General features: G+C 46.7%; 1 protein-coding gene across 3 annotated transcripts in view; it reads right to left on the bottom strand.

The window, feature by feature from the left end:
- The window catches only part of GPR160 (G protein-coupled receptor 160), a 55,277-nt gene extending 44,893 nt beyond the window's left edge, over positions 1 to 10,384 (bottom strand). The window contains exon 1 of one of the 3 annotated variants that reach the window (XM_060171936.1): positions 10,235 to 10,384. The gene's annotated coding sequence lies outside the window, so the exon portion shown is untranslated. Of the gene's footprint in view, positions 1 to 889; positions 1,413 to 10,234 lie in introns of those variants that run through there. The other 2 variants (XM_060171937.1, XM_007522959.3) reach the window with 2 other exon arrangements.
- Between the last annotated feature and the right edge of the window lie 1,219 nt (positions 10,385 to 11,603).

Raw genomic sequence — 11,603 nt, 5'->3', positions numbered from 1 at the left:
TGCAGGGGGAAAGCTTTACCAGTGGTGATGCAGGGATACAGGTGTCTCTTTGTCTCTCTCCCTCTCTATCACCTCTCCCTCTTAATTTCTGGCTATCTCTGTCCAATAAATAAAAAGATAATTTTTTTAAAAGTCACAACACACACTGATTCCCTAGATGCCATCCAATAGTACTAGATTCCCTCTGTAGGCTCCATTTCTAAAACAACAGCAACAACAAATAACTTTTAAAAAAATCAAATCAGAAAGCAATCGTGATGCATCTTGTACTGCCAAGTTACCTGCCTCTCTTACTTTTTTGTTTGTTTCCACGTATTTATAGATAGAGGCAGAAAAGGAGGGTGGAAGGGAGGGAGGGAGAGAGAAAGTTTCCCTCAGTGCAGTGGAGGCTGGGCTCAAACCTGAGTTGTGTACAGGGTAAAGTGGAGCACTATCCAAGTGAGTTTTCACCTGCCTTGTTAGATTTTATTTTATTCTATTTTACCAAGCACTACTCAGCCAGCTCTTGCTTAGGGCTGATGGTGGGGATTGAACCTGGACCCTCAAAAGTCTCAGCCACGAGTCTTTTGCAGAACCACTGTGCTGTCACCTCATCTCTCTCATCCCATTTGTCTTTAAGACGCAAGTTCTGACTTCTTGCGGATACTGAGCAGCCACACTGACCACTTATCTACCCGGCAATTTCCAGCAACCCCATTTTGGGGGATAACACAACGACCCTAAGACTGAGAGCCCCCACCCACATGTATACACAAAAATACTTTTCATAAAAGACGTTTAAAAACATTGGGGAACCATCAGACCCGAAGCAAAGGACAAAGTCTGGCTCTCATTGCCCGGCGCCCCGTGTGAAGCTCGGGGGAGGGGGGGTCCCCCCGCCCCCACTCACCGAGCCATCAGCACCCTGGGGCTCCCTCCGGGCAACGTCCTTCTTCCGCGGGGCGGGTCGCAGCCTCTGGAATGCGGGGGGTGGGGGGGGGGTGGCCCAGCGCCACCTGCGCGGCCACCTGCCCAGGTGACAGGAGGACTTCGGGCCGGCGAGTTCCGGGGGCCGGTACCCGGGAGAAAAGCGCTGGGTCAGCCCGAGCCCGCTGAGCGCCGAGTCCCGGGCCTGACCCACAGCGGCCGCCGCCTCGGACCCTGGACCCTCGGGAACAGTCTTGGGGTACTCATGCACCCAGCTCTCACCGGAACCTGCCCGGAGCAGGAAGTGCGGGGCTGGGGAGCTGAGGGCGCCGCCAGTCAGAGTGGGGGGGGGGGGGCCGGGGGGCGGGGCGGGGGGGGCTGCTCCTGACCCGGATCCCCAGAGCGCTGGAGGCCCTTGACCCCCAACTGTCCCCAAAGCAGACTTCTAGCCCTTGTCCCCAGAGGCCGGGGGATACCGCCCAGCTGCCCCCCCCCCCCGCCATGGTGCATTAGGACTTCAGAAATAAAAATCTGCAAAAGAGGGCACCCACTTTGCAGGGCCTGTGACTCTCACTGCAGCCCTCCAACACCACGGAGCGTGTAAATACCCTTCTGGGAGGGAGGGGGCCGGCTTGAGGGAAGAGTAAACCTGGGTGGCCAAGAATAAATAAAGGAATCTGGACTAAAGGGATAGGAGAATGTTCTGCAAAAAGGCTCTCATGCCTGTGGATCTAAGGTCCCAGCTTCAGTCCCCCGTTATCACCATCAGCCCGAGCTCAGCCGTGCTCTGGTGTCTCCCCCCACATCTCTCTCAAAATAAATAAAACACTTATAACAAGATAAAAAAATAAATACAGTCTGCAAATAGAATATTTGCATTCGGCACCCAGAATGCATTGGGTTTTCTGTTTTGTTTTTTCCTCCATGGTGTGGACTTGCTATATTCACTCAACAGGTATTTTGCAGAGTGCCTCCAAGTCATTTAAACAGTTACAACCCGGCAACTTTCCACCTGCTTTTTGCAGAGCTTGCAGCATGGGGATTAAGTAGCCTGGACCCCAACACCCCTGAGAACCTGGGTTGGCCTTGCAAGGGGTTCCTCAAACAGTCACCCAGGTGCGAGAGTGCACATTAAGGATCTAATAATGACAGAGTTGCGGAGTCCCTTGGGGAAACCAGTCGTGGAGGAGGGGAACCGGGAGCTGAGCCACTGCAAAGCCTAAGACTCCCCAGAAGGCTCCCTGAGGGCAAAGCCAGAAGCAGAAAGCCTGGGAGCTCTGAGCGCGCTGGGGCAGAGCAGCGGCCTTGCAGGTCCACGCAGACCGTCCCCAGCCTCCCGCGAGCTGGGCTGGGAAGGTGCCTGTGCAGAGCCCCTGGCTGCCTCTCTCCAGGCTGCCCAGACTAGGTGTGTTATTCAGACACCCACCACACCCCTTGCCCCCTCCCCCAGTGTCCCAGGTGCCCCCTGCTCTGCCCCCAGCCCTCAGGGCCTGTGCCAGCTACTGCCTCCGCCCAGAAACTCCATGGCTATGGGGCAGGTCTGGGGGCAGGCCGACCTCTGGGCTCTGCTCTCTCTCTTCCAAAGGAGTAAGCTTGAGGGCTGGGGAGACAGCATCCAAACTATGCAAAGAAGCTCATGTCTGAGGCTCCCAAAGTCCCAGGTTCAATCCCCTGCACCACCAGAAGCCTAACCCTAGTAAAAATAAATAAATAAATAAATAAATATGACTGAAACCAGCCCAGGGCTGCCTGGGACAGAATTAGGACTACCGCCTCCCTTCAGCAAAACCCAGCAAAGGTGATGCCCGGGTCCGAGGATCAGTTTGCTGCAGGAGTTTGTCTGAAGCAGGGGTCCCTCCTCCAACATCTCTCAGTTTCACCAAGCAGATTCTTCCTGCTTCCTCCTGACTCCTGCTCTGCTCTCTCTCTTCCAAAGGAGTAAGCTTGAGGGCTGGGGAGACAGCATCCGAACTATGCAAAGAAGCTCATGTCTGAGGCTCCCAAAGTCCCAGGTTCAATCCCCTGCACCACCAGAAGCCTAACCCTAGTAAAAATAAATAAATAAATAAATAAATATGACTGAAACCAGCCCAGGGCTGCCTGGGACAGAATTAGGACTACCGCCTCCCTTCAGCAAAACCCAGCAAAGGTGGTGCCCGGGTCCGAGGATCAGTTTGCTGCAGGAGTTTGTCTGAAGCAGGGGTCCCTCCTCCAACATCTCTCAGTTTCACCAAGCAGATTCTTCCTGCTTCCTCCTGACTCCTGCTCTCCCCTTCCTTTTCTCATAAGAAGCCAAGGTTTGGGGGGTCGGGCGGTAGCGCAGCAGGTTAAGCGCAGGTGGTGCAAAGCACAAGGACCGACGTAAAGATCAGCGTTCGAGCCCCCTCCACCCCGACTCCCCACCTGCAGGAAAGTCGCTTCACAGGTGTTTCACTCTCCACTTCTCTGTCTTCCCCATCTCTCTCCATTTCTCCCTGTCCTACCCAACAACAACGACAACAACAATAATAACAACGACGACGATAAACAACAAGGGCAACAAAAGGGAAAAAATGGCCTCCAGGAGCAGTGGATTCGTAGTCCAAGCACTGAGCCCCAGCAATAACCCTGGAGGCAAAAAAAAAAAAAAGGAAGAAGAGGAGGAGGAGGAGGAGGAGAAGCAGCCCTGGTTTAACTCAGGGTGGTGAAGTGTGGAGCCCTAAACGCTCACCTGTACCAAGGCCGTCGTCACGTGACTCCCTTCTGGCCACCGAGATGCAGGAAGAGAGGCCTAGAGGGTCCCCAAGGGGGGGTTCAGCTTTCCTGAGGCAAGACCATCTAGCCTTCTGGTTTGGGTCTTATTACAAGGGGCTAGAGCACCATCTTCCAAATTATTATTATCATCATCGTCATTATTTATGTACTTATTAGCAAGTGACAGAGAAATTGAGAGGGAAGGGGGAACTAGAGAGAAAGAGCCTATGGATTTCTCATTTCAATTTAATACTGATTTACAAAATTACAAGATAACAGTGATATAACTCCACACCATTCCCACCACCAGAGTTCTGAGTCCTCAATCCTTCCATTGTAAGTTACAGCAGTTCTCCTAAGGTTGCAGATATGGGTTAACTATTATTTCTAAAGCCATCTGTCTTTATTAGTATATATTTCCCACTTTTTAAAAATATTTTATTTATTTTATATTTATGTATTTATTCCATTTTGTTGCCCTTATTGTTTTATTGTTGTAGGTATTGTTGTTGTTATTGATGTCGTCATTGTTAGATAGGACAGACAGAAATGGAGAGAGGAGGGGAGGACAGAGAGGGGTAGAGAAAGATAGACACCTGCAGACCTGCTTCACCTCCTGTGAAGCGACTCCCCTGCTGGTGGGGAGCCAGGGGCTGGAACCAGCATCCTTACGCCGGTCCTTGCTTTGCGCCATGTGCGCTTAACCTGCTGTGCTACCGCCCTACTCCCCCACTTTTTTTAAGGTCCCATCTTCTCTTCCTTTCCAACTCCCACATAAATCTATTACTACATCCTAATATCCCTCCCTATATCCTCTTCCCTCTCTGGGTCCTTATGGATTTGGAGTTCAGAGCCCTCTGATCATCTTCCCACCACCACTTCTCCCCCACTGGGAGTATGAATCAAAATTATTTTGATGATTTTTTTTAAAGATTTTATTTATTTATTAATGAGAAAGATAGGAAGAGAGAGAAAGAGCCAGACATCACGCAGGTATATGTGCTGCCAGGTATTGAACTGGGAACCTTCTGTTTGAGAGTCCGGTGTTTTATCCACTGCACCACCTCCTGGACATGGAAATTTTTTTTTAACAATGATTATTTTTTTAAACCAGAGCATTGTTCAGTTTCAGCTTCTGATGGCGCTGGGGACTGAACCTGGGATCTTTGGTACCGAAAGCCTAAAAGTCTCTTTGCATAACCATTATGCTATCTCATTTTCCCCTGAAACTTTCTTAGAAAGGAAAAACTACATATATTGTGTTGTAGTAACCAGGCATGACTTGCTGGTATCATAGTTTAATAGGTACAGGTGTTTGACTTGTGACTTGCTTTCTTTTTGCTTTTTTTTTTAAATTTTTTATCATTTTTATTTATTTATTAGGTAGAGACAGCCAGAAATCAAGAGGAAGGCAGTTGATAGAGAAAGAGAGACAGAGGGACTGGGTGGTGGTGCACCTGGTTGAGCAAGGACCCAGGTTCGAGCCCCCTGTCCCCACCTGCAGGGGGAAAGCTTTGCAAGTGGTGAAGTTGTGCTGCAGGTGTCTCTCTGCCTCTCTCCCACTCTATCACCCCTCTCTCTCTTGATTTCTGGCTGTCTCTATCCAATAAATAAAGCTAATTTTAAAGGATTTTCTTATAAAAAAAAAAAAGAGAGAGAGACACCTGCAGCACTGTTTTACCACTTGAAAAGCTTTTCCCTGCAGGTGGGGACCAGTGACTTGAACCTGGGTCCTTGCACATTGTAAGATGTGTGCTTAACCAGGTGCACCACCACCTAGCCATACAAATGACACTTTTGGGATGATTTTAATTATTAACTATTTAATTATTATTATTCACTGGATAGAAACAGCCAGAAAAATGAGAGGAAGGTGAGGAAAGAGAGGGAAAGAGGCACAGAGACACCTGCAGCACTGTTTCCCCACTTGTGAAGGTCCCCCCCCCCCCCCGCAGATGGGGACCCAAGGCTTGAACCTGGATCCTTGAGCATTGTAACATGTGTGCATCACCACCTGGCCCAATGACTTTATTTTTTATTTTTATTTTTTAATACTCTTTTTTTTTAATTTTTTTATTTAAGAAATGATTAATGAACAAAACCATAAGGTAGGAGGGATACAACTCCACACAATTCCCACCACCCAGTCTCCATAACCCACCCCCTCCCATGATAGCTTTCCCATTCTCTATCCCTCTGGGAGCATGGACCCAGGGTCATTGAGGGTTGCAGAAGGTAGAAGGTCTGGCTTCTGTAATTGCTTCCCCGCTGAACATGGGCGTTAACTGGTCGGTCCATACTCCCAGTCTGCCTCTCTCTTTCCCTAGTAAGGTGTGTCTCTGGGGAAGCTGAGCTCCAGGACACATTGGTGGGGTCTTCAATCCAGGGAAGCCTGGCCAGCATCCTGGTGGCATCTGGAACCGTTTCCAGAAGATGTGTTCGGAGCTCAGCGGCTAGCAGCTTCTCAGTCCACCATCTTCCGGGAACCCCCCGACTTTATTTTTTTAAGAAAGTATGCTAGTTTCTGTGCAGCTGGATTCATGTTTTAGACTGTGAAATAAGATATTTTAGAGCCCCATGCTTTTACTGAAAATGTAATGTACTTCTCTATGTTGAAATTGAATTTAAAAACTGACATCTGGAGGCCATGGGGAAGTGCACCTGGTTAAGCATACAGAGTGAAAAGTACAAGGACTGGCTCAAGGATCTGGGTTCAAGCCCTGGCTTCCCACTTACAGGGGGCATCACTTCACAACAGGTCTGCAGGTGTCTATCTTCCTCTCCTCCTCTTTACCTTCCCCTCCTCTCTCCATTTCTCTCTGTCCTATCCAACAACAGCAACAACAACAACAACAATAACAGCAGCAATAACAACAACAACAATGGAAAAAAGATGGCCTTCAAGAGCAGTGGATTCGTGGTACAGGCACTGAGCCCCAGTGATAGTCCTGGAGGAAAACAAACAAACAAAAAACTAAAATATAATTTTTTCTATACATTTTATATTTTCAGGTCTAATCTCTACATCTTAAATCCATTTTTAATTGATTTTGGTGACTGGGGTTAAATGGTGGTCTAGTTTCATCTTTTTTATTTTTTATCTATTTATTATTGCATAAAGACAGAAATTGAGAAGGGGAGAGGGAGATATAAAAGGAGAGAGACAGACACCTGCAGCCCTGCTTTGCCACTCGTGAAGCTTTCCACCTGCAGATGGGGGCCAGGGACTTGAACCTGGGTCCTTGGGCACTGTAAGGTGAGCGCTTAACCAGGTGCACCACCACCTGGCCCCCTCTAGTTTCATTTGTCTACAGGTAACTGTCCAGTTTTCCCAGCACCTTCTTTTTTAAAAAAAAAATTATTTATTTTCCCATTTGTTGCCCTTGTTTTTTATTGTTGTTGTAGCTATTATTCTTGTTGTTGTTACTGATGTTATCGTTGTTAGATAGGACAGAGAGAAATGGAGAGAGGAGGGGAAGACAGAGGGGGAGAGAAAGATAGACACCTGCAGACCTGCTTCACCACCTGTGAAGGGACTCCCTGCAGGTGGGGAGCCAAGGGTTCGAACAGGAATCCTTCACACCATGTTCACTTAACTGGCTGTGCTACCACCCAACTCCCTTCCCAGTACCTTTTAAAGAAGCAATTTTCTTTACCCCATGAATGATTTGGCCCTTTTGCCATATAGCAGGTTTTAATATACATGTAGGTTTATTGCTGGACTCTCTATCCTCTTAGCCTGAGTTCCTGTGTTTGTCCCAATGCCACACTGTTTTAATTACTATTGCTTTGTAGTATAGACTGGTGTTGGGCAGCATAAGACTTCTACTAGCCCTCCCCCACTAGAAGTACTTTGACTATTTGTGTCTTTTTCTAGTTCCACCCACACAAATGGACAAATTGCATTTATTTCATTTATTTACCTTGAAAAATGTCACTGGGATTTTGATAGGGCTTGCATTGAATCTATATATTTCTTTTGATAGGATGACCACTTGAATCATATTTATTCTTTATTTTATTTATTTATTATTGGATAGAGACAGAGAGAAATTGAGAGGAGTAGGGGGAGATAGAAGGGAGAGAAACAGAGACCCCTGCAGCCCTACTTTACTGTTCATGAAGCTTTACCCCTACAGTTGGGGATGGGGAGCTTGAACCCAGGTCCTTGTACATGGTAACATGTGCGTTCAACCAGCTGCATTGCTAGTGCTCACATGAAGTGGCTACAACGGGGGGGGGGGGGGAAGCCTCCAACCCTCCCTCATCAGCTCTAGTGGCTGCTGCATGAGTTAGAAAGAGGCATCGGGAGACATTCTGGTACGAACATCTGTTTATTTGAAGATGGGTACAGGCTTTTATACTGATTTAAACAAAGAACATTTTTCACATATGTCAGAAATTACAGGTTTCTTAAAGGTCAGCTTGTCCCCATGGTAGGGGGTTGGTATGACAAGAATTGATGAGATACATAAAGGTCAAGACAATTAGTTTCCATGATGCAAGCAAGTTAATTATCCAAAGGTATTTGAGAGAAGCATAGGGGTTAAACCAGTAAGGTAAGGCAGAGAAGAAGGAAAACAAAACTTGATGTAAATCACAGATATCAAAGGGCACAAGGAAATAGAATATGGGGTCTCACTGCCAGGTACTGGCAGGGGTGTATGATAGAGTATGTTTTCCTATATGATCAAAAGATGAAGTTATAGTGGGTGTGTGAACTTTGAGTGAACCCTCAAGCAGGGGGAACTAAGTGTGAGAGGCTTGTAGGCTTTCTGTGAGCTTGAGAGACTAACAAGGAGAAACTGAGTCTGGGAGACTTTTCCCTCTTGGCTCATCTCTATAAAGGAGAGATGCTAACAAGTGGAGTGTCTTTCCAGACCTCCATCCAAGGATGGGAGAGCCCCCCTAAGCTCTGCCAAGCTTTCACATAGTCCCACAGTGCATCATCACCTAGCTCCCCATATTTATTCCTCTGCTCCATGAATAGGGAACAATCTTCCATTTCTTTGTGTCACTCTATCTCCTTTAGTAGTCTATTATTGGCTTAGACCTTTTTATTTTAAATGCAATATGCATTTTTCAGTCACTACAACTCTTTTTTCATTACAAATATTTTAAAGGAAAAAGTACTGCAAGTTCTTTGACTTGCCTTCTCTTAATGGACATTTAGGTATTAATTCATTTCTCTAAATTATAGTGATGCTACCTTGAACATCTTTGTCCCTAATACTTTTTCCCATTAGTGTCTTCACTTCTTCCTGCCTCATTGTTTTCCAGTCCGCTGCAAAGCCACCATTCATCTTTCCACTGACTTCTTGGTGTGGCCTCCTTCAGCCTATCTGTGGTACAACTGAGACAGTCAGGTGCAACAAGAGCTCTGCTCTTGTTCACAATACAGCTGTATGAAGCTGTACTGTCTATCTCATTTCCATAACCTCTCTGGTTCATCTCCTTCTACCTCTGCCCTCTGCTTCAGTTACCGAATCTGGGACATGAGAACCTCAGGCATGAGATTTGTTTTTGTATAACCATGATGCTGTCTCTCCACCCAACTATTGGCCTTTTTAAAAAAATATTTTATTCCCTTTTGTTGCCCTTGTTGTTTTTTTATTGTTGCAGTTATTATTGTTGTTGTTGATGGCATTGTTTTTGGATAGGACAGAGAGAAATGGAGAGAGGAGGGGAAGACAGAGAGGAGGACAGAAAGGTAGACACCTGCAGACCTGGTTCACTGCTTGTGAAGCGACTCCCCTACAAATGGGGAGCTGGTGCTCGAACCGGGATCCTTATACCAGTCCTTGCTCTTCTTGGTATGTGCAATTAACCCACTGCGCTACCACCAGACTCCCAAGTATTGGCCTTTTCTATCCATTTTCCCTCCTTACTTCTGGTCCCAGAACATGGAAGCCTGGAGACTGAGGAAGTGTCTAGGTTCTCTTTTGTGCAATTTCTCCAGCATCTAGCCTAGTGCTCGCTACATACCTGTAGAGTTCATTAAAGTATGTTAGGCTGTGGAAACAGCATAATTGTTATGCAAAAGACTTCCGTGCCTGGGTTCAATCCCCCACACCACCATAAGTCAGAACTGAGCAGTGCTCTGGCAAAAAATCAATTTTTAAAAGTATGCTTAAATATTCAATTTGAGTTCCTAGAAGTATAGTTCCTGGACCCCAAAGCCTTGTGCTCATAACTTTAATCAACAGAACCAAATAACTCTTTCAAAAGCTGGAATCAAGGGGCCTAGAGGCAGTAGTGTACCAGGTTAAGCACAGATAGTATTAAGTGCAAGGTCTAGTGCAAGGATCCCAGCTCAAGCCCCTAGCTGTCCACCTGCAGGGAGTCCCTTCACAGGCGGTGAAGCAGGTCTTCAGGTGTCTACCTTTCTCTGCCCCTCTCTGTCTTCCCCTCCTCTCTCCATTTCTTTCTGTCCTATCCTTCAACAGCAGCAACAATGGGGAAAAAAAGATGGCTTCCAGGAGCAGTGGATTCATAGTGCAGGCACCAATCCCCAGTGACAACCCTGGAGGCAAGAAAAAAAAAAAAGCTGGAACCATTTTCCTAGAGGTTGGTCTTAATGATGGGCCGAACTTACCTCAGCTCCTTGAAGAAGTGTGATTTCAATAAGGGGAGGCTCCAGCTTCTCAAGCCATGTCACAGAGCCAGGCACAATTCTGCAGATAAGAACGATCCAAGCCAAACCACAACTCAGGAGCGGTCCTGATAACTTGTGGTTCCTGGTGAGTCCTGGCCCAGACTTCCTTCTGGCCCTTGAGACCAGCTGACTAATAATTTCCATTGGCAAAGTCAACACTCCCACTTGTTCCACTCTGTAATCCTGATTCTTGCTGTTAGCTATACATGGATTCATTTCTTCCTAAACACCTTTTAAGGCAATGTCCTTTGCCTTCTTGAAACTGTCTGCTTGACTTCTCTCTCTTAATATTTTATTTATTCAGTTATTTTAATGAGAGAAATACAGAGAGAAAGAAAGAGCACTGCTCAGCTCTGGCTTATGGTGGTGCTGGGGACTGAGCATGGGACCTCAGAGTTTCAGGCATGAGAGTTGTTCTCTCCTCTCTCTCTCTTTCTCTCTCTTGCAAAACTATCCTATTTCTCCAACTCATTGACTTGGTTTTTGCAACGAGTTCTTTTTATTTATTTTTTATTGCCAACAGAGTTAATGCTAAGATTAGTGCCAGTACCATGAATCCACCACTCCCACTGGCTACTACTTTTTCCGTTCTCTCTCCCTTTCCTTTTTTCTGTCTCTTCTCTCTCCCTCCTTCTTTCCTTCTCTATCATTCTGTTTCTTTCTTTCTTTTTTTTAATATTTATTCATTCCCTTTTGTTGCTTTTGTTGTTTTATTGCTGTAGTTATTATGTCGTTGTTGTTGGATAGGACAGAGAGAAATAGAGAGAGGAGGGGAAGATAGAGAGGGGGAGAGAAAGATAGGCACTTTCAGACCTGCTTCACCACCTGTGAAGTGAGTGGATAGCCAGGGGCTTCAAACCAGGATCCTTCCGCAGGTCCTTGCACTTTGCGCCACCTGCGCTTATTAACTCGCTGCGCTACTGCAAGACTCCCTATCATTCTGTTTCTTACCCTCTATCTAAAGGCAAGGGGGGGGGGGAAATAGCTGACAGGAGCAGTGGAATCATGCAAGCACTGAGCCCCGGTCATAACCACGGGGGGAGAAATGAAGGAGAAGGAGATATGTCTGAGGGGGGAAAAAAAAAGAGAGAGACTTCAAAGTTAGGTTTGAGAAAATAGAGAAAGCAGAAGAAATGAGATAGACAAGACAATGTATAAGAAGAGATGACTTAGGAACTACTTTTTGCAAGAGTTAGTTGTAGGAGCTGGTAGTGATGCACCCAATTGAGTGCACATATTACCAAGCGCAAGGATCCGGGTTCAAGCCCCTGCTCCACTACCACTCGAGATGATTTTTGCCTGCAGATGC

Source organism: Erinaceus europaeus, chromosome 14, assembly GCF_950295315.1.
Source record: "Erinaceus europaeus chromosome 14, mEriEur2.1, whole genome shotgun sequence".
Lineage (NCBI taxonomy): Eukaryota > Metazoa > Chordata > Mammalia > Eulipotyphla > Erinaceidae > Erinaceus > Erinaceus europaeus.
This window is presented reverse-complemented; position numbering and strand designations above follow the sequence as displayed.